Here is a 21,613-nt window from a genome sequence, read left to right as displayed (position 1 = left end):
ATTGTACCCATCACATGCTTTTGCTGGTCACGGGTAGGGCCCAGGAATTCACTTCCCTACAGTTTCTGTAGTTTCTTTTTTATTTTTGGTGCTCATGTGTGTGGCAGGGGGAATCTTTGGACTTTTCTTGCTTTCCAAGTGAATAATTTGGCTGCAGCCAGCTAGAGATAGTGCTGGTGGTGGTCTTGGAGTAAATGCTTAAGCACCTGGATAGTGTAAACTCATTGTATATCTGTATCTGATGTACTACAGGGGCATAAGACAACAGCAATTCCCTTTATCGTTCTATAGAGCTCTTATAAATTGTAAATTGCTTGGAAGGGGGGTGGTGACCTGGAGCCTGTGATGATATATTGAATAGATGTACTGGAGCTGTGTTCTCGTGTAAAGCTGACTGAGCTTCTTCGACTACAAAATTATTTTGGAATAAAAAGTGACACTTTGGACTTTGGATTTAAACTAGCTGTAAAAATGGATCACGGTTTATACTTAATTAGCAAAATAAAAGTGCAAATGGGGGAATATTATTTAAACAACAATAAATCAAGATTATTAGCTCAACACTTGCAAAAGAAAGTTTTACCCATTTTAAAAAATGTTACATTTAGAAATTTAATTTTTAGGCCTTGATTTTTTTTTTTAAAAAGTCTGAAATAAAACATTTCTAGTAGAAGAAAACTCATGATTTGGCTTAAATGCTTTTTATACATCGGGATGAGAAAAATGATTTTGTTTTGTTTCCTTTTCACTTCAGCTTTCAGGCACCAAGACACAACGTGAGTTATTCTGTCTCTGCTCTTACTGCCCCACTGGCAAAGCATTTAGTGTGGATTGCTTAGCACCTGAGAAAATCAAGGTATATTTACATTTCATAAAGCAGAGATCCTCATTTTCATGAGTGAAATAAGATATTCTTCAAATACATCATTTGCAGTCTAGACTCTCATGACAATTTAAAATATAGACGAGGAGGAATAGCAATAAGAAAATATTAATAGACTTGATACAAGAATTAGTTGGGATACACAAGTATTATGAAGCTGAATTTCACTTTATTTCTCATTTTTATTTAACATAAAAATGAAAGAGTCAGCATTTACTAGGATAGACAGGAATTTTGTCATGAAGAGATGGGGTTGTATTCCTAACTTAATTCTCCACCACCCTCCCCTTATCCCCTGCCCAAAATAAGTACATACTTCTTGCTAGTAAAGGAAAATTGAAGAAATCGAGGTAAAATGTGTGCTGTAGGGTAATTGCTTAGGAGATTACTAATAAGATACAGGACCTTCCAGCCAAGTTCACCAGATCAGGTTGAGCCCAGCAACCAAAAATCGTTACCACCTGACAGCTATTCAATAGATCATCTGAAATAAGTTTGTGGTTGTGGGTGTCCGAAGCTCAGCCACCCCCACTCTCATTAGAAGTGGGATTAATTTACACCTTTCCGAGCTTCATCAGAGTGACCGGCCCACAGGGAAGGCAATGCTACTGTACATTCCCCAGGGAACTGAAAAGTGTTGGAATTATCTTTTTTGAGCTAAACAGAATGTGTGAAATTCACTCTTGTCATTACAGTTGTAGATTACGGCAAGTGGTGGCATATATGCTTCATCCCTTACAGTGGAATAAACTCATCCCTGAATGTTAGGGTCGTCTCCAAAACTATCAATTCTGTCTAAAGTCCAAAATACATACGTGCCTCTTCTTTTTTCAAATAATGATTTTAATGCATCATTATTGCATGTTGGCACAGCTTTCAGTATTTTTGGGGAGATCAGGACTGGTCTTCTGAATCAACTTCAGAGCGCTCTATGTATTTAAAGACAAGGCTGACAAGAATTATAATTTGGATGTGTTTTGTGCTGATAATTAACTATGGATGGGTTATTTTAAAGACGATAACAGTCAAGCTATTTTGGGATCTTTAAGAACTGGTGGCATGGATACAACTCCAAATAAAGCTGGTTTGGCTCCTCGGTAAATACAATTCTAGATTTGTGAGCAACAGAAGACATACTGTAGTTATTTTCTTGCCCTTTTAGAGTCTCTGGGGCGAAAGGGGTCAACTGAGAAGAGATTAGAGCAGAAATCTGTAGCAATCAAACATGCTGGGTAGCGACAATAACCAGTAACTGATTCATGGAAGTTTCTGTATAATCCATTTTGTTTGACGGATATATATGAGTTATTGAATGCATTATTTTTTCTTTGTGGTGGCTCTTCTGTAGCTGTCGTTTTTGCAAGTAAACAGATTTGCTTCTGTAACCCAAATTCTGGCAAGAGCTTTTCTCAGTACAGACTGTACTGCCGTGCGTGTACAGGGGCGCTGCTACGTACCCGCTTTGATACAAAGCTTGTGATCAGCATGAAGTCATTCTAGCATTTGGAGATACTAATGTTTGGGCACTCATTAGCACTTTAAGCATAATGTCATAGTTATATTTTGATAAAAATTCTGTAATAACTCTTAATTCAGTTTCAAGTGAAAAATATGTCATTGAGTAAATGAGAAATCAGAGTCCTCATTCTTTTCATCTTCGTCTTTTGCAGAGAGTGGATTTCTGTAAACCCAGAGTTTTTCGGTAAGTCTTTCTAGGCTGAGGGAGATGGTGATGGCATTCATATATAGTGTAGGGTCATAAAGCCTGTGGAAAAACAAAAAATGTAGTCAGGTGAAGGGACAGTACTGGCACAAGAACATACATAAATTGGCCTTGAATGATTTAGGTATGCAATTATCATTAGGGCAGCTAGTTTTAGTACAGCTGCCCAGTGGGAACAGTAAGAAGAAAATACAAACTATCAAACAACAAGAAAATTTCCAATTGGCATTACTTCATTTGAGTGAGAGATTGTTAAATTTCTGGAAAGACTTTATAATATATTGCTCGCGGTATCACAGGTTTCGACCCACCGGCTGAAGAGGTTTGTTCTAGTACTGTACCTATGCATGACCTGAATGAAATGCGGGAAGGAAATATATCACTGAATCACAAGATGATGGAAATTACAGGAGGAAAAAAAAAAAACCCCTCTCATATCATTTAGTCCATTCCCTTGACAGCACGGAACATGAATTCAGTCTCACTGTTAGAGCTTTTCCTAATATTCAGGATAAATTACCCTCATCCTAGCTGCATACCATTCCTCACGTTCATAATCGTTGTGCTACACTAAACAGGGTTTGTTTTTTTTTTTCTGTTTATGTTGGCTGCCTTTAATGACTCTCACACTTTGTCACCCCCTTATTTGTCACATACCCCGGTTGTACACACTTGGGTCTTTCAGTCTCTCAGGAGAAAACCCCCTTCTGTCTCATTAAGGAAAATAGCCACAGCGGTGATGCTAAAATGCAAAGACCTGCCAGACAGGGGTTGTTAATAAGATGGCATCTCCATGCTGCAGTTGGTGCAACTACCTTGATAAGTGTCCTGATTTGAAATTTCAAGGTTGACAGAACCTTTTTCTTTTTTCTTTTTTTTTTTCCTCCCCTCCTCAAGTTAGGTCTGTCTTTGGCAGGTACAAGTTATTTTCTTCGCCGCTCTAGTTTCCTTGTTCAGCTAGTTCCTCTCCATAGGAAAGCTGCAATTTTTTTATTTTTCTGGAATGATCAAATGATCTTTCCCTTCAGAATGTCACGTTATTGCAGTGAGCAGTTACGGCTGCTGGAGTACGTGCAGATTTAATCCCTTTACTTAGGATGTGAGAATTGTTTTTCCTCTTGGGGGCTGGATCCCTCTGCAATGAAACTCCCAGGCCCCGGCAGCTATGCTGGTGTGCCCCTGCCGGCGGTCGGCTCCTTGGAGAGCGTTTTGCTGAGGATCTGGACACTCCTGAAAAACAACGGCTAAGAACGGAGTAAGACATCGTCAGATTGCTGAAAATCGAATGCTGTGCTTTTTAAAACAGATTTAGCATTGCAGTTTTCAGAGCAATATCTGAGTTTTCCCCTTTTTGAGCACTACCATAGAGAAATTCGTTCCATCTCAGCCTGCTCCTTTTCCCCAGTCTTCTCCTCTGTAAAGTTTTTAATTTGTCGCATAGTTTGATGTTATGGAAATTACTTTAACATCACCTTTTAGTCAGACGTTCTCGGAGGAGCATGACTTACAATACAATTTACTTAGAAACGAGTTTATGTCTTTGTTACAAACTGCCAATTACCAAGCTGGTGAAACACGACTTCTCCTAAGTGCCACTTACAACCTTGCAGATTCACGTCCTCCAGCGACAGTCAGGCTTTTAAACTTCCTCATTTGTCTTTCCGTACGGACTGCAGAGCAAAAATTAAAAATGCATTTGGGTTTTAACTAGAAAAAAAGGGGCATTTCTCAGGTAGTTAGGCATTTTGATCCCATCGTGCTGTAGAGAAACCGTGTGTTCGTGGAACAAGAATTAGTGCACGTTGTAAACATTGGATACCAGGTTTGCTTTGCTGGGTGAGGAGTAACCAGCCTAATAGCATGGGCAAAATTGAGGTCACTTATGAGAAAGCACTTCAGAACTGTGTTTAGAAAGAGCAACGGTTTAGGAATAGTGGTTCCCAAGTCAGTTGCCAGCATTCACCCTTTGTGTGGAGATCCTATCTATATGAGCCATATATAGCACGTAGCGGTGCAGTGTCTTTCACCGCAGTGGATTCCCCTCTCGCTCCCTTCTAAACCAATGGATCTCCTACAACTTTGAGCCCGTAGAGGTTGATGCCACTCAATACCTTGCAGGATTAACGTTAGCCGGCGCAACGGTTGTCAAGTACACGTCCTTACTCTCTCTCGAGTCATATCCAGTATGTGCTAAGAACCCTGGCAGGTCTCCAGAAACACACTTAAGCATGCGAGCAGTCTGGAATTGAAGCATGAGCACTTGGGACCCTGCAGGATCCACCATTTCTGGGATGTATTCAAGCTAAATGCAACTCACTGTAATGTGGGGAGCTGCTTTAGTCTTGCTATCAGCCTGCAGGTGAAGTTTAGTATCTTTCTTAATTACATGTCTAGTTCTGTATAGATCAATTTCTGGAATTATTATTTTTTTTCATAGTTGCATATGGTTCTTCATTAAATGCCTTTATTTAAAGTGCAACCAGTGTTATTAATATACTGGTGCTGGTGTGGCGAGACAGTGAGTCTCACTTACAACTATGTGTTTCGGTATTGCCCAGCGAGTTTATGTTCTTGTTTTCTACTCTCAACTCCTCTTAATTCTTATGTTAAAAACTTTAAAATTAATTCACTCTACTAATTTACCATGATTTATTATTATGGTGGCTATGATCGTATATTGTACCACTATTTTTTACCTGTATGCATATTACCCATCAAAGTGAATTATCGCATCAGTTAAATGGTGGCTGTGATTTAAAAACACAAATCAGCTTGCAAAAAGAGAAGGTTCAGTTTGGAAAAGAAGTTTGTTGAAATTCCAGGTAACTGAAGATGGAATTAAAAGAAAAAAAAACAACATTATGTAGGATTACCATTATAATAAATGTTTAGATTTTAAGATAATATATTAAGGATGTCATCCACTCATTTTCTAAGAAATGGGCTAGTTCATTAAGTAAAATCTCTGCCTTTTCTGGATGGCCTCTTGCAGAAAGGGACACAGGGCAAATGTATGGGAAAACCCCTGTTTGAAGGATGCTGCATGTCAATTACTTGTCTGTGTTTAGTTATTGGTATCTTGCAGCTGTGTGTTTTCAGGAACGCCGCAAAGAATGGACCCCCCGTCGTTCCTGCAGAACAGGCAATTTCCGATGATCTGTAGCAGTTACTGCCGGAGAGTTATTAAAAGCCCTTTACAACATCCCAAGTAAATATTGGTTTAGAAATTGCCTGTTCATTTATGTGCACAACAGACCATGATATTTCCATCTCAGCCGCTGGTCTCTCGCATCAGCCCCTGTACGATTCCACAGGAGATTTTTACTCTATCGCTTCCCAACCGGCCTTAGTGGCTGCAAAGCTCATGTATAATATTTCCAGGTCTTCGGAGACCCTTCCAAAATGTAGGTCTGCCAGTGCTGATGCTTCAACTTTTCTCTAATAGCTCGAACTTCTTTCTGTGTGCAAGAACAAAGGATTTTAGGCATAATGGCTTTGCTTCCTCTCTTTTGCCTGATTATAAAACAAATACGTTTCAATGCAGACACATCAAATGAGAAAGGCACGAACTGTGGAGAAGAAAATGAGCGTGATTCATTAGCTGAGACATTGTACTGAGATCAGAAACAGGACTGATCGCAAACCGTGCTCTTTATCTACTTCGTGACCTTGGCTAAATCACCTCTTTGCTCTTTTTTTTCCCCACCTTTTGAACATGCAGTAGGTAAGCGTGTCTAGACAAAGACTGTGTCTTAAGAATAGATGACCAGAAGGGCTAACGAGGATCACCGAGCTGATTCCCCTGCAATTGCAGGCACCTCTGCGCTGGGTGTTTGGGTTTAGGTCTCACCACCACCCCTACCGCAGGTCGCAAACCTCTCTGAAGCTCGGCAAACGTAAAATCTTTTGTAAAGGAGCATGAAAGACGCAAAATATAACATGCCAGAGTAGGAACAGGCTATCAGTGGAATATGTTGTGTATTCATGCAGTGAATAATAGTACAACGGGGCCCCGGCTATTGATACAAAACAAATAATAATGGAAAATGGTGGTTGACAACTCTTTATAAAGCAAACCGCAATGTGTTTAGTGGGAAATGAGGGAAATAATAAGCAAGGCAGACCTTCTGCAGGGTGAGCTATTCATTGCTGAATCCCATTCTGAAGCGAAAGCTGGAGATAATTGGTGATTTCTCTATTATATTCACAGGTGTTGAGGATCTGGGGCATTCGGCATCAGCTGTGCATCCAGAAGATTGCTGGCTTGTTCCCGGAGATCTAAAATCCCATTCTTCTCTCTATTTTAATGAAGCTCAGAGGTGCCCCTTTATCTCATTTAATAATGAACTGATGATACTGGAAATGGAGCAGGAAACTAGAAGAAGGGTCAGAGGCGGTGAGGAAGCTGTTAGTCATGTCTGTGCAATTCGGTCTTGAAGCAGGTAAAGGAAAAAGGCAAAACGACCTTTCTGCATTTCCCCGATTAAAAAAAAGAATTGAAAGTGTGTCCTTGGAATAGATTTCCAAAAGTTTGGAGGGATGCAAAGAAACAACCCTTTACTTTGGAGAGGAAATTATCTCATACTGATATAGCCTAATTGTGATGTTTTGTGACGCTCCCTGGAGAGAAATATGAGTAGTCTGCTTCTCCTAAATTTCTGGGGAACTGGCACGCTAGCTGAAGTGCTCCCGCCTTTCATATTTGAAAGCTATTTAGTTTCTGATAAAGGTTCAGTGTTTCAAAGAGACACAAAATCTTCCTGTGTCCTGTGCCTCAGTGAAACAACCGTAATGGAAATAAACCTCCTCATCTGAGGTGTTCTAGGGTTATCTCTGAGGAAAGCTAGTCTTCGTGTGGCTGCCAATTTCGAATGAACTTGGTTATAAAATTCCTCTTTATTGCCACCTTTCCGTATCCCTGAGGTTAATTCTGAAATATGCACGAAACGTAATTAGTGCCGATCCATTTCCGCCAGCACGTTTTACACAAGTGGCTCTCAGTGGCAGACCTGGATGTATTCATCCTAAAATGATTCAGTTAAATGTAATACCACTTGGTATGCAGCGTGAGTGTTGTTTGTCTTCACAGTACTTTAATGATGCACTGCAGTCTTCGGTATCGAAGCGCTACCTGCATCTCAATGAAGAGCCACGGTTGCTATTCGGGGGAACGCCTCTGATAACGTTTTCTAGGGCTCAGCCCAAACAGCATCTTTTATTTACTGCTTGAGATGCCAACCTTAGAGCGTATTGTGTTCTGATACGGGGTATCGTGACTTCTTTTCATCGCTTTGTTTGGTGCAAATGAATGTTTATAGCACGGCAGCAGCGCTACAATCTGATTGAAAAAGGAACAAAAAAACCACCCCAAAACTCAAAGAAAAGCAGCCAGTGATCTAGTTTGCAGTCAAAGCCATCTATCTGTGCCCACCTGTCTGAAAGCACAATTCAGAATCCCTCTGGACAGAGTGTTCTCAGGTTAAAGAAACAAATGTTTCCTAAATATATCTAAAGCTTTAAGAGTAGTTAAGATTATTTTAAAGTCTGTTTACAAGAAGTTACTTTGCTGTTTCATTAATGGGGACGCTAATGCAATCTCTTCTTAGGAGTCTGTATGGTTAGCAATTATTCCTTTACAATTTCTTTGTCAGCCATCACTCAGTGCTAAAACAGCTTTTAAGAATCGTTGGAGCTTATGATGGTAAATTGTAGGCTGAATTGTCTTTCCTAAATAGCTTTTGGTGCACTTGAAATCTATCATCTTCAAGTGTTGTTTGTGTTTGGACCAGGCTCCGAAGGCGAGATCGGTATTTGAGAGTTTTTTCCTGTCTTGGGAAGCTGAATCAAAATGTCACTTGCCAGCATGTAAGCGGGAAATGGTGTGTCTCCAGCTCAGTATAGATGCATCGCGCCTAACAGACAAACAGTGGCGCGGGCTGAGAGCCAGAAGGGCAAATAGCAACCTTCTGGGAGTCCTCATAGGAACGTGTCTGCGGCCGAAGTCACTCTTCGAGCAGATAAGGAGGATAAGACGAGATACGGGACTTGGTCTTGATGTTGGGGTAAATGAGCTTCTGAAGGGAATGACTTCAGCTCTGGTAGCTCGGCCTAGCCTCCTGCATGGGCTGGAGAAATTACTGAAAAAGCTGAATCCTCAGCTTGGTACCCTGCCTGCATTTTGGCTACGACTGTTGTATTTTGCCAGTGCAAGTCCTCTTCCACTTATAATTGACTAAGAGTTCTTCCTTTTCTACCCTAATGCTCTAAAACATACGCATGCATTTATTGTGGCAGTAGCAGAGGTTCCCTGGGCAGTGGACCGGTTCCTGGATGTTTTCTGTTTAAGACTTCAAAGGGATTTGGAATATTAAGTATAAAATTAATTTTGTTATTAGCAAAGTGTTACGTAGCAAGAGGAACATTGTTTTTAAGGTACATATGTTTTCAGTTTAGCTGTTGAACTTGAAGGCTCCATGAGCCACAAAATCAGAATCCGAAGGAGAGGATGACCAAGACAGCAGCAGCACTGGATGCTTTTATTTCGGGGACAAAAACATCTATAAGGATTTTTTGGTAGTGATATTCAAAAGTTAGTTAGTATGCCTGAATTTGGGTGATCGGTTTGTTCCGATGGAACGCTGACAAGTTAAATACCCAAACACAGAGAGTAATTTGCGATACAAAGCGCTGCCGAGAAGGCGATACCAACGCGGCGGCGCTGAGCAGCCCCTGGCGTGGGGACCTGTGTCACTGCTCCGCTGAGTGACAGTTCCTTATCTCAATCTTTTTAGATTAAATGCTTCTTTGGCCCTCTTACTGAATATTTGCCGTGCTTAAAGCAGGAGTAATGGAGAAGTTGATACCCGTGAACAGGAGAAAGGCTATTTTTACCTTTGGGTTTCTAGAATATCACTGTGTACAACGCTCATGGAAAAAATCTTGCCCTGGCCAAATGGAAACCCGCTGCTCAGAGAGTCTGGGCTTTTTATCAAGTGGATTCCCTTGTAAAATTAAGCCTGAATTTAAATTTTGAAAAATCCCCTGTTTGAAATTGGGAAAAAATGGTGGTTATTGGTTGTTAGAAATCTTTTTGCTTGCTGCATACAGCTTATCAGTCTCTTCTTATTTCTGCATACAACATTTCACGTAACTACTGGGGAGGCTCAGAGGAACAAGGTGAGATGATGTTCCACAGTGGTTTGGGAATAGATGTGTAAATACCACAGCTAATTCTGGCTGCAATGAGCATCGTGGGTTTGACATGAAAAGTTGCCTTTTTAGTTCATTTTTTCTGAAATGAAACAATTTTTTTCAAGAAAGCTTGTAATAATATAATACCCACGTGAAGGAGAACAGAATCATCTCAGAAAAGCTTAAAAGACAAGCCTGCTAGAGTATTTAGATGAATCAGCCTCTTCCACAGAGCATTTCTGTCTCGCGTCTATAAATGGACGTGATCTAGATTACAGATTTATTTCCCTCAGATATTGGGGGTAGTTAGTGTCTGGATTTATACTTAATTTCTTTCCCTGTGGCTTATGTTTTTTATTACTAAAGCTAGGTTTGCTTTTTAGTATCTGGAGCCATGCTTGGATGTGAAGACTCTAAGTACGTCTATGGCAGGTACCTGTGAAACACGTGTTTTCTGGGCTGTAGATGCGTCTCTTCACTTACACTGGTGGATGGCCCTTTGATAGCCCCTGCCCTGTGTTTTATTTTCCCCTCTGCTGTTGCGTTGTCTTCTCATTCATTTGTAGGTGCTGACTTTCCCGAACTGAGCAGTGTCTGTCTTCCAGGAAGTACAGCTATTGAGTTTGCCGTGGATAAATACAGAATCGTATTCTATAAAAGTTCCCTTCTTACCACCCTGGAACAGTGCCGAGGGTCAGCCAGAGCTGGGCAATGTGCTCCGTTTCCACCAGCATATACTGCAAAGCCTGAGTTATTCAGTTAGGATACCGTCTGCCTGGTTTAAAAGGCAAGATTTAACTACGCAGGTGTACGCCGCAAATTGTTTGCAATCACCGACAAACGCATTAATAAAAATACCTATTAGAAATGGTTTAAAAAGGGGGGGAAAAACCCCTCTTACAAGGAAAAACCCCTCTCATCCAGAAAACTGGTCTTTGCAAAAGCTAGGAAGTGAGGCGTAGAATTTAATGCTAAATTCAATGCTACCTTCACCGTTCCTGACCTGCTCCCACCCTGGGCGTGGGTAAGCTTGACTGGGTAAGCCTTCGCAGAAGTAACCAGGCTGGTGGCTTTGGTGTGAAGTGTTTGTTAGGTCAAGTAAATCTTGAATTTTTCTGCTTTGGTAATCAAATCTTGTCAAGACTAATAACGAAACTTTAGTTTCTAGAAGTTGTCTGGAGCTGTAATCATAACTCTCCAGTCCTAAACCAATTTTCCCACCGTTCTGACTTTTCTCTCATTGGGGTACAACCGTGTTTTCTGGGTCTGTTGTGCCTTTTATCTGACAATTGTGACATAGTCAGCAACAGAGCTTGCATTTCTCGGTGTCAGTCCTCTTAAATTTTCTTTTTTTAATGTTATTTTTCCCGTTTCTTTAACGCTAGATATGAAATTCTCTTACGGTCCTTGTTTAAATTACCTTGGATGAGCTGATCATGAGCTTTTGCCTGCCAGCCGCCGGCCACACAGGAGAAGTGGGGTCCCAGGAGGCAGTCCTGTGCCATTAAAAGTTGTTCTAACATATTAAAAACTTCTGGTAATGGAATCTCCATTAATTCCTCAAATAATTTATTCTAAACCTATGTTCTCCTAACAAAACAAAACAAAAAAAGCTTTTAAAAAGCTTTTTCTGGTGCCTAACTAGATCTTCCTTCCTGCAGTTTGAGGGCTCCCGATGCTTGCCTGTCCTCCCATGGTCACAGACAACAGGCGATTCCCTTCCCACAGTCCAGCAGCCTTCGGGGAACTGGCGATTGTTATCATGCCTTGCCCCAGTCCTCTCTCTGCTAAAATAACCACACACCTGTGCCTCCTTGCTCTCCTTGGTCTGTATCTTCTCTGGGCCTCCCTCCAGCACGGGGCCGGTGTTGCCGTGGAAGCCTTACCAGTTCTAATACCTCACAAGCCTTGCAGATGCGTAAACATATCCCGAACTGCTGGGTTTTGTAAGAGAATAACAGCTAAAATTATGATGATTTCTGTCTCCGCTGGCGGGTAGTGCCTCCCGGTTCCATGTCACCAGATCCCTTCCATCATCGGGCTGGTAAATGAAGTCCCCGCAGGGAGCCGGAGCTCTGCCCACGGGCTGGCACGCGGGGACGTAGCACGCCCTCCCACTCGGGCAGTAAATCACGACAACTCTCCACCTGCTTTGCCTCTCTCCTGTAATAGTTTCCTCTTGACAACTAATTAGGAGAATGTCTGCCTAAAATCAAGATATGCGAAATGAACTGCTTCTTTCCGCGATGTTGCTGTGGAAGGAAATGAGATATGCTTTGTTCTTGATGAGGGAGTGGTGGCCACTGCTCACCTCTTCTTACCCTTTCCTGCTTACCAGCAATATGATTATATTATTCCTGATTATTTTTTTTCTGGGATGGAAGTAGTGCTGTCTTGTTTTTCATTTCTCATCTCTTTTCTCCCTCTTCTAGCAGACAGGGAAAAGAATTGCCTTTTAAAGTTTCCTGCTATTGTGCTTTTTTTTTTTTCCATGATTCTTCAATTAGAACTGTTAAGATTTTGAGGTTCGCTGGTCAGACTTTGAAAACCTCTGTCTTGTCCGATTATGACCTGACCTATTTCAGGGAGAGCTCTTACCCTTCTGTCACTGATCTTAACCACCTGCTTGACATCTTTAATCAGACTAATTAAATAACGCATTGAACACGTTGGCCGCCTTAGCATTGCCAAAGTATTACACTCTCTGTAACGAACCAGTATTTTCCCCTGGTTTTCCTCTTGTTCCTAATGCGTTTACGGAATGATTTCTTATTATCTTTTAACTCTGACAAGTTGCTTCTCATTGTAGTGTGACTTGGATTTTTTTAAATTTAAATTTGTTTAACTTTTTAAAAATGTTTGTCCTTTTGGTTTTGTACGATTCTACTGTTCAGTGCTCTTGATTCTGCTAGTTGCTCATAAAACACTAATATATATATATACACACGCACGTATGTATAAAACCTTCTGAAATTCATGATCTGTGGTGAGCCATGATAGCTCCCGTGCTCTGTTTTTCCCTTTAACTTTACCAGCATAGTTTTGAGAATAAATAAGATAATCCCTTTTCTTTTTTCCCCTTCCTATCCTTTCTGAGCGACCTGTATCCTTCAATAATCAGCAGAGAACTTAGAATGCATAAGAAAATGCCAACGCTCGTGTCAAAAGGAAATTTTCTTATCATCAGAGTTTAGTTTTTGCTCTGCTTGAGCTGTTTTTAAGGGCAGAAGCAGTCCTTGTAACGTGGTAAGTATGGAGTATGTTGCTTCTCAAATAGGTTTAAGTAATTCAATAAGACCTTCTGCAGGGCAGCGTCACGCTGCCTCACGTCAATGAGACTTTTTTACAAGTACACAGAAAATTTCTGATAGTTTTGACCAATAGGCTAGCATTATATTTATGGCCATAAGCGTTAGGATCTAACATTAGTCTATGCCATAAGTTTTCTCCAGTTCAGTTGTATGAATGCATACAGCTGCAAAACCCAGGGTATTTTCTTAGGTTTGCATTGCATTAGGAAGAAATACAACTCTTAAAGTTGTCTTTTAAAAAACGCAGAGGAACAGTGAGAAACTTTTGTGAAAAGAGTTTGGAAGGTAGTATGCGTTGGCTTCCAGGAAAAGTTCCGGCATTATTTTAGCAGGAGACGGTGCGGCGTGTCTGACTTGTGAGATGAAATAACGCTGAGCGAGCGTGAAGCACCGCACACAAACTGGCTCCATCGTGAGCCGCCATGCGGGAGACTCGCTGCGATGCCGCTGAAGTTATCAAGTGCCTGACAGTTTTATTTTATAAAAATAGGGATATAGCTGCAATGGTACAATTAGAAATGACCCTTTCTGATGCATTGCAAGATGACTTCTTGACTTTGGATCGAAGTGAGGTGATCAGACGTGACTCTGATATAAGTTTACAGCAAACCATAGTAGGAGTTTGTCATCTTTGAGCAAGTTAATGTCCACACAGAAAAGAGACAATCACAGTGGATTTTAAATGAAATTTCTCCAAACTTGTAAATCTGGTCTTACTGATGAACTCTAAAGTACAGCTGCTGTCTTCTCGGTCTCCTTGGATTTCACTTTCCAGGGGCTGGTGATTTGTTACTCAAGGTGTCGGTTATCCAAGAGAAGTAAGGAAGATCCACCTAGCCACCGAGCAGCTTCTGTTGGACGTGTCTCACAAGTCGTAGTTGGCGCGTGGCGGTGTTTGTGGTGCTGCCCTGCTTCACCCCTGCTGATGACTCCAAAGGAGCGAGTCTGCTGTCTTCCCAGGAGCTTTCATAGCGCAGGATGAGAAATCTTTTTAATGAATTGAAAAAGGGGGGGAAAAATATCAGTGCCAACTGCTCCGCGATTTGCATTTCAGATTTGAGTGTTTTCTAAGTTCAGAGCACATATGTATGAGATTATTGTAATGAAGATGTATATAGCAAGACTTTATATTTCATCACAGTTTGTGCTTTCCCCTAGGTAATTAGCTCAAACGCGGGACCTACTGTTATCTTCTCGCTGACTGACAGCGGGCAGAAAATCAAACCGTTTACTGGTTGTCATGGGGATGCTGAGTTTTAGCGCTGTGGCACTGGATGGAATCGAGAAAAGGCTTTTAAGCGGGAGCACAAGTGGAACCGTAAAGGTGGTGTAAAGCTCATCCTTCTCCTTTAGCCTTTCAAGGTATTGGCTTCTCTTGCAGTTTTACCCAAACACAAAATGTCAAAACAATAGCGTATTGTTTTCCGCTGCCTTGCTAAGAAAGATGTTGAAGCCATAATGCTGTTGGGAAAACTGAGTTTGATTTCATTGCACGTCTAAAACCCTAGATATACACATAAAGCATGACGTATAATCCTCGCTTCGAGGACTGTGCAACATATGGTAGAAATCTTGTTTTTCTTACTCAATTATTTCCAGTCGGCTAAACGAGAGACTGCATCAGAAACCATACAAGGATCTGACCTCAATGGTTTTTGCTGCCCTTCAGTGCAGCTTTCTAGCAAGTCCCTGTAATGTGCCATGCCCTATGTAGTACGAGACTCTTGAAAACCAGAGCCGGACACTTAGTTGGAGTACTCATCAGTTAGAGACGTGTCATCGACTGGTTAATACGTTTGTCACTGCAAGATCAAGATTTTGAAATGGGAGCTATGCTGGTAAAGATCATGACCTGCTACTTTCTACGCTGGCAGTGCATATTCAAATGTTGGTATGTTAAAAGGCAGTAAAAATTAAACGGGTTTGTAATGTTCTCAAACTTTTGGTCATGTTTCAAACCACCACGTGAGCTAAGGAGACTTTAGTCTTGGGCCTTGGCGCGTATACTGCAGGTGAAAATGCCAGCTTCACAGAGAACTGGCCACCATGCAGCGCTGGTCACTTTTAACCTGAATGCACACTAAACTCTTTCTAACTTACTGACCAAACCAGCTTCTTCAGAGGAGCCAGCCCTGACACATCCGATTTCATTTATTAGCTCTACAATAAACCACATCATATATATCAGCAGATGCTAGCAGAAAATCCATATGCAGAGAGTTCGCGGTGCTGCAGAGCAACGGGTGGCAGTGGAAAGCGTGCTAGCTTAATAAAAGTAACGCACAAATTCAGCAGCTGAGCTGGCCAAGGAATCAGTCCGGTGGTTCCCCGCACAGTGCTTGCTCGCTAGACCGTGCCGTCGCTTAACTTTTCCTGGTGACGCTTTAGAAAGTCACTAGATTTGGTTCCAAAAAGACTGTGTATCTGGCTTATCCTGGGGATTGGACAAAAGGACTGACTTCAGTCTTGAAAGTCGTGTGTGCGCTGTGTAGCTGTAGGAAATACAGCAGTTCAAATCGAATGTACCAGTTCAAAGTATTTCTGGTATCTGCTGGCACCTCACAGGCAGAAAATTCTCTATGTAATGGCGAACTCTTTTAAAAGTTTCATTCTCGCTGCCTTGATGTCAGTCTTGTGACAAAGATCAAGTTTACGCCCTTACGCCTTTCCCCATTATCCAGAATGCCAGTGCTGAGGTTAACGTGAATTAAACTCTTGGCTTTGTCTAATAAGAAGTGCTCTTGGAGAAAGGTTACTTCAGAGAAGTGGGAAGCCCTGACAAATAGTAATGATAATATGCATTTCCTGGAAAAGAGGCTTCTTTTAATGCTACGTTAGGACTTGTCTAGGTACGAAAGCTCTGTCTTAGAACATTAGGTCTATTAGGTCTTCTATGTATTACACCTCTCTTCCATTTCGGCTTTTAAAAAGTAGCATTACAAAACCATAACCCTAGTTTAAATAGTTATAATAAGGAAAGAGCAGGTGCGGTGGTGGTGCTCTTGAAGAATAGACTAGGGGAAGGCCAGATTTTAAGAACAGTCAGAGTCTTAAATTAGTGTCCTGAAGCTGAGTTCAAGGGTTCCCATCAGGGATGATGGAGCAAGGGAGATCCTTATTTCAGATTTTCTGTCTTGTAAATAAAACTTGAAGATGAAGCCTCCCTGAATCTCACTTACATAAAACAAATGTATGCAACACCTTTGGAATAGATTCCTGCCATGAAATACGCATAGTCGGAACACCGATAGGTGAAGTGCATTCTAACTTTAACGGCACGTACATCTTATCTGAAATTACTGTCAATATAAATTATTGTTGCATGAATTATTTTGCATTTAAATTGAGATGTACTACCAATATTTCCCCAAACTGCTTCTTTTGGAAAGCCATTTTAATCCGTAGAAGCCAAACTGTAAATTAATGAACATCACCCTTGGAAAAGCACATATTGGTGCATGGCGACGTAAAGACCGTGGTTTATTGGGTTTTAGCGTGATGTTGGGCTAGTGTAGGGAAAACTGAAAAAATAATAATAATCATTGCGTACAATGTGAGCGTGTTTGAGCACAGATGAGTGTTGATCTAGGAGGGGGCATATCAGTGACCTGAATTTTCCCTCGGTCCTTAGCCTGCTCGTTGGAGGGACCTCTAAAGCCCTAGGAGCAGCGATTGAGAAAAAAGCTTGGCGTTGGGTTGGAGGGGTGTCTGCGCCTTCCGCAGGGCAACAGAAGCCACACGTACCTACCAATGCCACTGACTAGGTAGCAGACTATTACTTACTGTACTACTGAGTAGCATTTTAATTTGTAAGCCAAGCTGACTCTATCCGTTAATCCCAGGCGGTGTGCGTAGCCAGAGCAATCTGTGTAACACATCCCGAATCTCACATGTCCCAGTACGTTAGTTTTATTGCACGTTAAATAGATGCTTCTGCATAAGAGCAGTAAGTCTGCCGTGTTCTGGAGATGTCCGAATTGCTGAATATGCAGAGGATTACCTGAAAAACAGAGGAGTTTCCTTCAAAGCATTGAATGGTGCAGAGAGCAACGTGGGGATTTGGATAAAATTTACATCTCCGATCATATCACTGGTTCATATCCTGCCTCTGATACACGCTTCTCTTACTCTCTTGCTTCATGACCTGCAACATGAAATTTAATTTTTGCCTGTTTCGTCTGCCCATAAAATGGGGGACAGCGTCAGTGCTGCTTTCTTCTGTCTCTTTATGGAAGAAAATCCATAACGGGAGGTACGGGACGTAGTAATTCCCGTCACCTAATTTTTTTGCTTATATCATGTTTGTTTCGCCTATATTCCTTCATCGCTTTATTGACTCTGAAATTGCTAGAACATTTTTCTGCTCTGCTTATACTAAGCTGTTTGGTTTTTTTTCTTAATTAGAAGTTTGATTTCACTGTCATCATAAACTTGGTGTTGGAAAGGAGAGAGCAGTTGACAGCTGCCGGATCCTGGTGCTAAAGAGGATGGCAGCAGTTGTTACGTGCTGGGGCAGGTACTGTACATGCTATAAGAAAAAAGCAGGAAAAGATACACTGTTGCGATGTATTGTTTGCTTCAGGCTTTTTAAGATAAAAATCTATCAAAATCTAATTTTCTCAAAGCTTAGTAATTCACTGGCAGGTTGGTAACTCGGTGCAGGGAGAAGATTTAGGTCTGGCTGCACATCACTGAGTATTGCTTTAAAAGTTGCAGCAGAGCTGAAGAAATCCCTTACCATTCCTCCTGCAAACAAAGGCACCACCTCTGCACGACAAATCCCGTTCCAAGCCACGGGTCGGTCTATATTCAGGCTGTTCTAAGGTTGGTGTTTACAGCGAGAGGATTGCCACGCTATTGACTTCCGAAGGCTTTGTTCGCTCGGCTTTATAGTAGGGGAGAAAGTGCCCTTCGAAATTGTTCCAGGTCTTCAAAGAAACGAAATTATAAAAAGCACTTCTCTGCTAAATTTTTATACCGTTATTATGAAAAATATTGAGGCATAATTTGCAAACGTTTCATTCGTTAACGTAGAAATTCAAAGAATACAGATGTTGCTTTATCTAGAGAGATGACTTACACAGCAGTCGTTCACTGTGAGATGAGGAATAAAAAGGGACAAATTGCTTCTGTGTCTTTGTCTGCTTTGAAACTTCTAAAAAGAGGTATCTTTCTGTGCCTTTTAGGATATAAATTCAGCAAGGAAAATAGCCAGTTTTGGCCAAAAGCATGCTCGATACAATGTATTGGCGGTGCACTGGAAATGGGGAAAAATGCCTATTGGTCCCAAGGGCGCGTGCTACCTCTCTATATATTTTGCACTCCGTATTTATAGTACTTACAGTTTCTATGTAATAACTCCCAGCTGCAAGGTGAGAACATACAGTTGCTGTTCGCACATGCTTGCAGAGTAATCATGGCTCCGAAGTAGCTAAAACTCCTCTGAACCTCTGAAGCCGTCATGTTTGCAATGAACTGAGAATAGTGTTCATTATTACATTGTTTTCAAGTGACACCTGGTTCTAAACTTCACCTCACCCAAATTCAATCATCTAAATGTTTGTCTTATTGTCTTTATTTTTTTTTTGTCTCCAGCAAATGTAGGTTTTGCCTCCAACCAGCGTTGGCTGACTGTGTTCTTCGCTTGCTTTCGTGGGTGGGATGAACCGCTCTCTGAGGAGCCATTGACCATAGTAGGAGACTAGGAAATTGGTTTAGATACAGTCAAAATACAGGTCACTATAACAAGAAGATGAAATGAATCCCAATTAGCTGTCAGTACACTTTCTGGAACCATTCGAGTACTGAGCTTTCTGGAGCCCGTCAGTCCTCCTGGCCTTTATGATGGCCTACAAGGCCAACATCTGAGGTGGCTCCTGCTTGAGAACAACTCATCTGTGTCTGATTGGAGCGATGGATTTTGTTTTATTTTCTGTGGTGTCCTTTCAATGAGTTGTTTTTTCCAATTTTAGATGTGGCTTTGATTCTTTTAGATAAAGTTAAGTTTTATTCGGCATGCTGAGTAGAAAGTCAATCTACAGACAATAAAACCTCGCTGTACTATGCAAAATATCGTTGCAGACAGACTAAATTCTGTTTGGAATCTGCACGTTAGACAGGACTGAAAGGCCTCTATTTTGGTGAAGATCAGTCTATTTTTCTTCCCTACCAGGCTGTTGAGCCTATAATTTTTCAGCTGGAATCACTTGACTGACTTGCCTTTTTTTTTTTTTCCAAAAGCAAATGCTAAAATTAAAGAAAAGATTACTGTTACTGATTATTTTTACTTCCTATTTCTATCTGGCAAGGCCTTATTAAATTACCGTAGGTACAAAGGCAGCCATCTGTTTTCCCCAGTTGTAACTTTGCCGTGTCCACCTGTATCCTGTACAATCTTGCTGTTGTGATCCCCTGGGGAGGTATGAAGTTTGCTATCTGGTTCAGTTCCTCTCTTTCCAATCAACAGATAAACAGAAATGGGAAGAATTTTATCAGTGGAACACTTAACAGACATCTCCTTGGCTTTCATACAAACCTGTGCAAGTACTGACACCTTCCGAAGCACCGATCGCTGGAAGAGCATCGACACCGCTTCTTCAGGTGGCGAGATCTCCATACCCGTGTTGCAGATGTGAACGTCACCTGAGGTTGGGATGTCATTGTACTTTGGTAACAGAAGTTATGAGATACTCATGATTCTATATCTATTTGGGTCACCGTAACTACAATATTAGTAATATCACGGATACGTCTCCTGCTAAGAACATACTTAGCAGGAGGTACTGCTAAGCGGGTACTGCTGCGAGCTGGGTGCAGTGTCCGATGCCGGCAGAGAAATAGTATTTGTGGCAGTTACTGCTTTATCCTTTGATTTGTCAGCAGCATTTTTATGGCAACTCAGTTCAAAATTCAGTTCAACCTATTAGAAATAATAATCGTGTTTAAGGCAACACTGATAAAACACTTCTCTGTAGTAGTAAGGCGGGACTGGATTAATTTGTTTGTGACTGGTTTATTTGTGCGTTTTTTATGAGGGTACTTACAGCCTTCCACCTGAACAACGTGAAGCAATTTTCCGTTCAAGCTGAAGAAGGGAAGGGGGGGTCGCTATCACTATCATACCTTCTGTGCTGCATTTTACTGCCGCGTACTCTCGTTACAGATAGCAGAATGTTTATTGCCTAATAGATCAGCGGGAACGTGCCCTCGTTACCGCACGAGGCTCTATCCCTGCGCGGGAGGACCGAGGCGCTGGCTGGTGGCCAAGCTCCATTACTTACCGGACATGACCAAATCGGATCATTATTGAGAGTCAAGGACAAATGTGTGTTTATATTGAGTTTGTGTAGTGTGGACAAGTTGGTTGGGTTTTGTTTTGTTTTTTTTAAATATTAGCATTTTTTTCCCCAGAGGTGCGTAGGGGTGTGTGGTTTACAGTGCAGGGAGTGAAAGGACAGTCGGGTTCGTATCATCGTACGGGCATCAAAAGAACATTTTCTGTGTAGCACACCATGCAGGAACCCGCAGAACATTTAAAAAAAGATTTCAAATGTAGTGCTATGTGTAATCTTTACTTCTCATTGATTTCATTTTAAATCGGTATGGTTTTAGCTCTTTAAATAACTCACTGGCTTAGCTGGCATGTGTTCCTTAGCGGCTCGTTGTAGCAGAGATAGCAGGTAAAGCATTCCAGCCTTTAATTTAGATGCTTTTTGATACTGAAGATTGTGAGTTCAATTTTTGCTAATAGAATTGGCAATTACACAGGCACTGAAAGAAGGCACGAGCCAAGGCTCGTGCCTCGACTTTAAGGAGGCAGGGAAAGCCCTTGACAATGTACCTTATTACTGGCCTAATAGGGGCAGCGAGGAATGCTTCACTCCTCCCCGCTTCTCCCATCCTCCCGTCGCAAAGGCAGAGGGAATAATCAATCTGGGCAGAAAACCAGTTCAAAGTCAGCACTTGGTGTTTCTGAGATGGTCCTAAAAGTAAGCATCGTCATGCAGCGCTTCCCATTCACGCCACAGCTCAGCATTACCCTCGGATGATACGCACTGGTCTCGTTACGAGATACAAACATGCAATGGGCCCCCTTCCCTTCTGAGGACAGGGGCTAAGCAGTGGGGGAGTGGGAGTCGCTAGCGATATACAGAACAGCAAAGACCTTAAGAGCTGTTTCGTGCTTTCTTAGAAACCCTTTCTCAATATTTTAATAGTCTGCTCTTTATAAAAAGCACTTTTCCTCACCCTTTTTTTTTTTCTTTTTCAGTGACCAGCATTACGCCCATATAGGAATGCAAGATCCCTTCACCTTTTAAAGCTGAACTTTCATATACCACATGTATTTATTAGGTTGGTAAGAATTTTTTTTTTTTTTTCCTGTAAGTTTGGTTCAAGATCGTCTGATTCATTTAAAGTTAGTGTTGTTTAGTCCAGGGAGCTACGGTGGAAAAGTTGTTTGGAACAGCAGCATGGAAAATGCCTACCTTAAACTGCGCTTCCATC

Source organism: Chroicocephalus ridibundus, chromosome 6 (genome assembly GCF_963924245.1).
Source record: "Chroicocephalus ridibundus chromosome 6, bChrRid1.1, whole genome shotgun sequence".
In the NCBI taxonomy this organism is placed as follows: domain Eukaryota; kingdom Metazoa; phylum Chordata; class Aves; order Charadriiformes; family Laridae; genus Chroicocephalus; species Chroicocephalus ridibundus.
The sequence above is the reverse complement of the archived record's forward strand: the minus strand, read 5'-3'. Positions refer to the sequence as shown.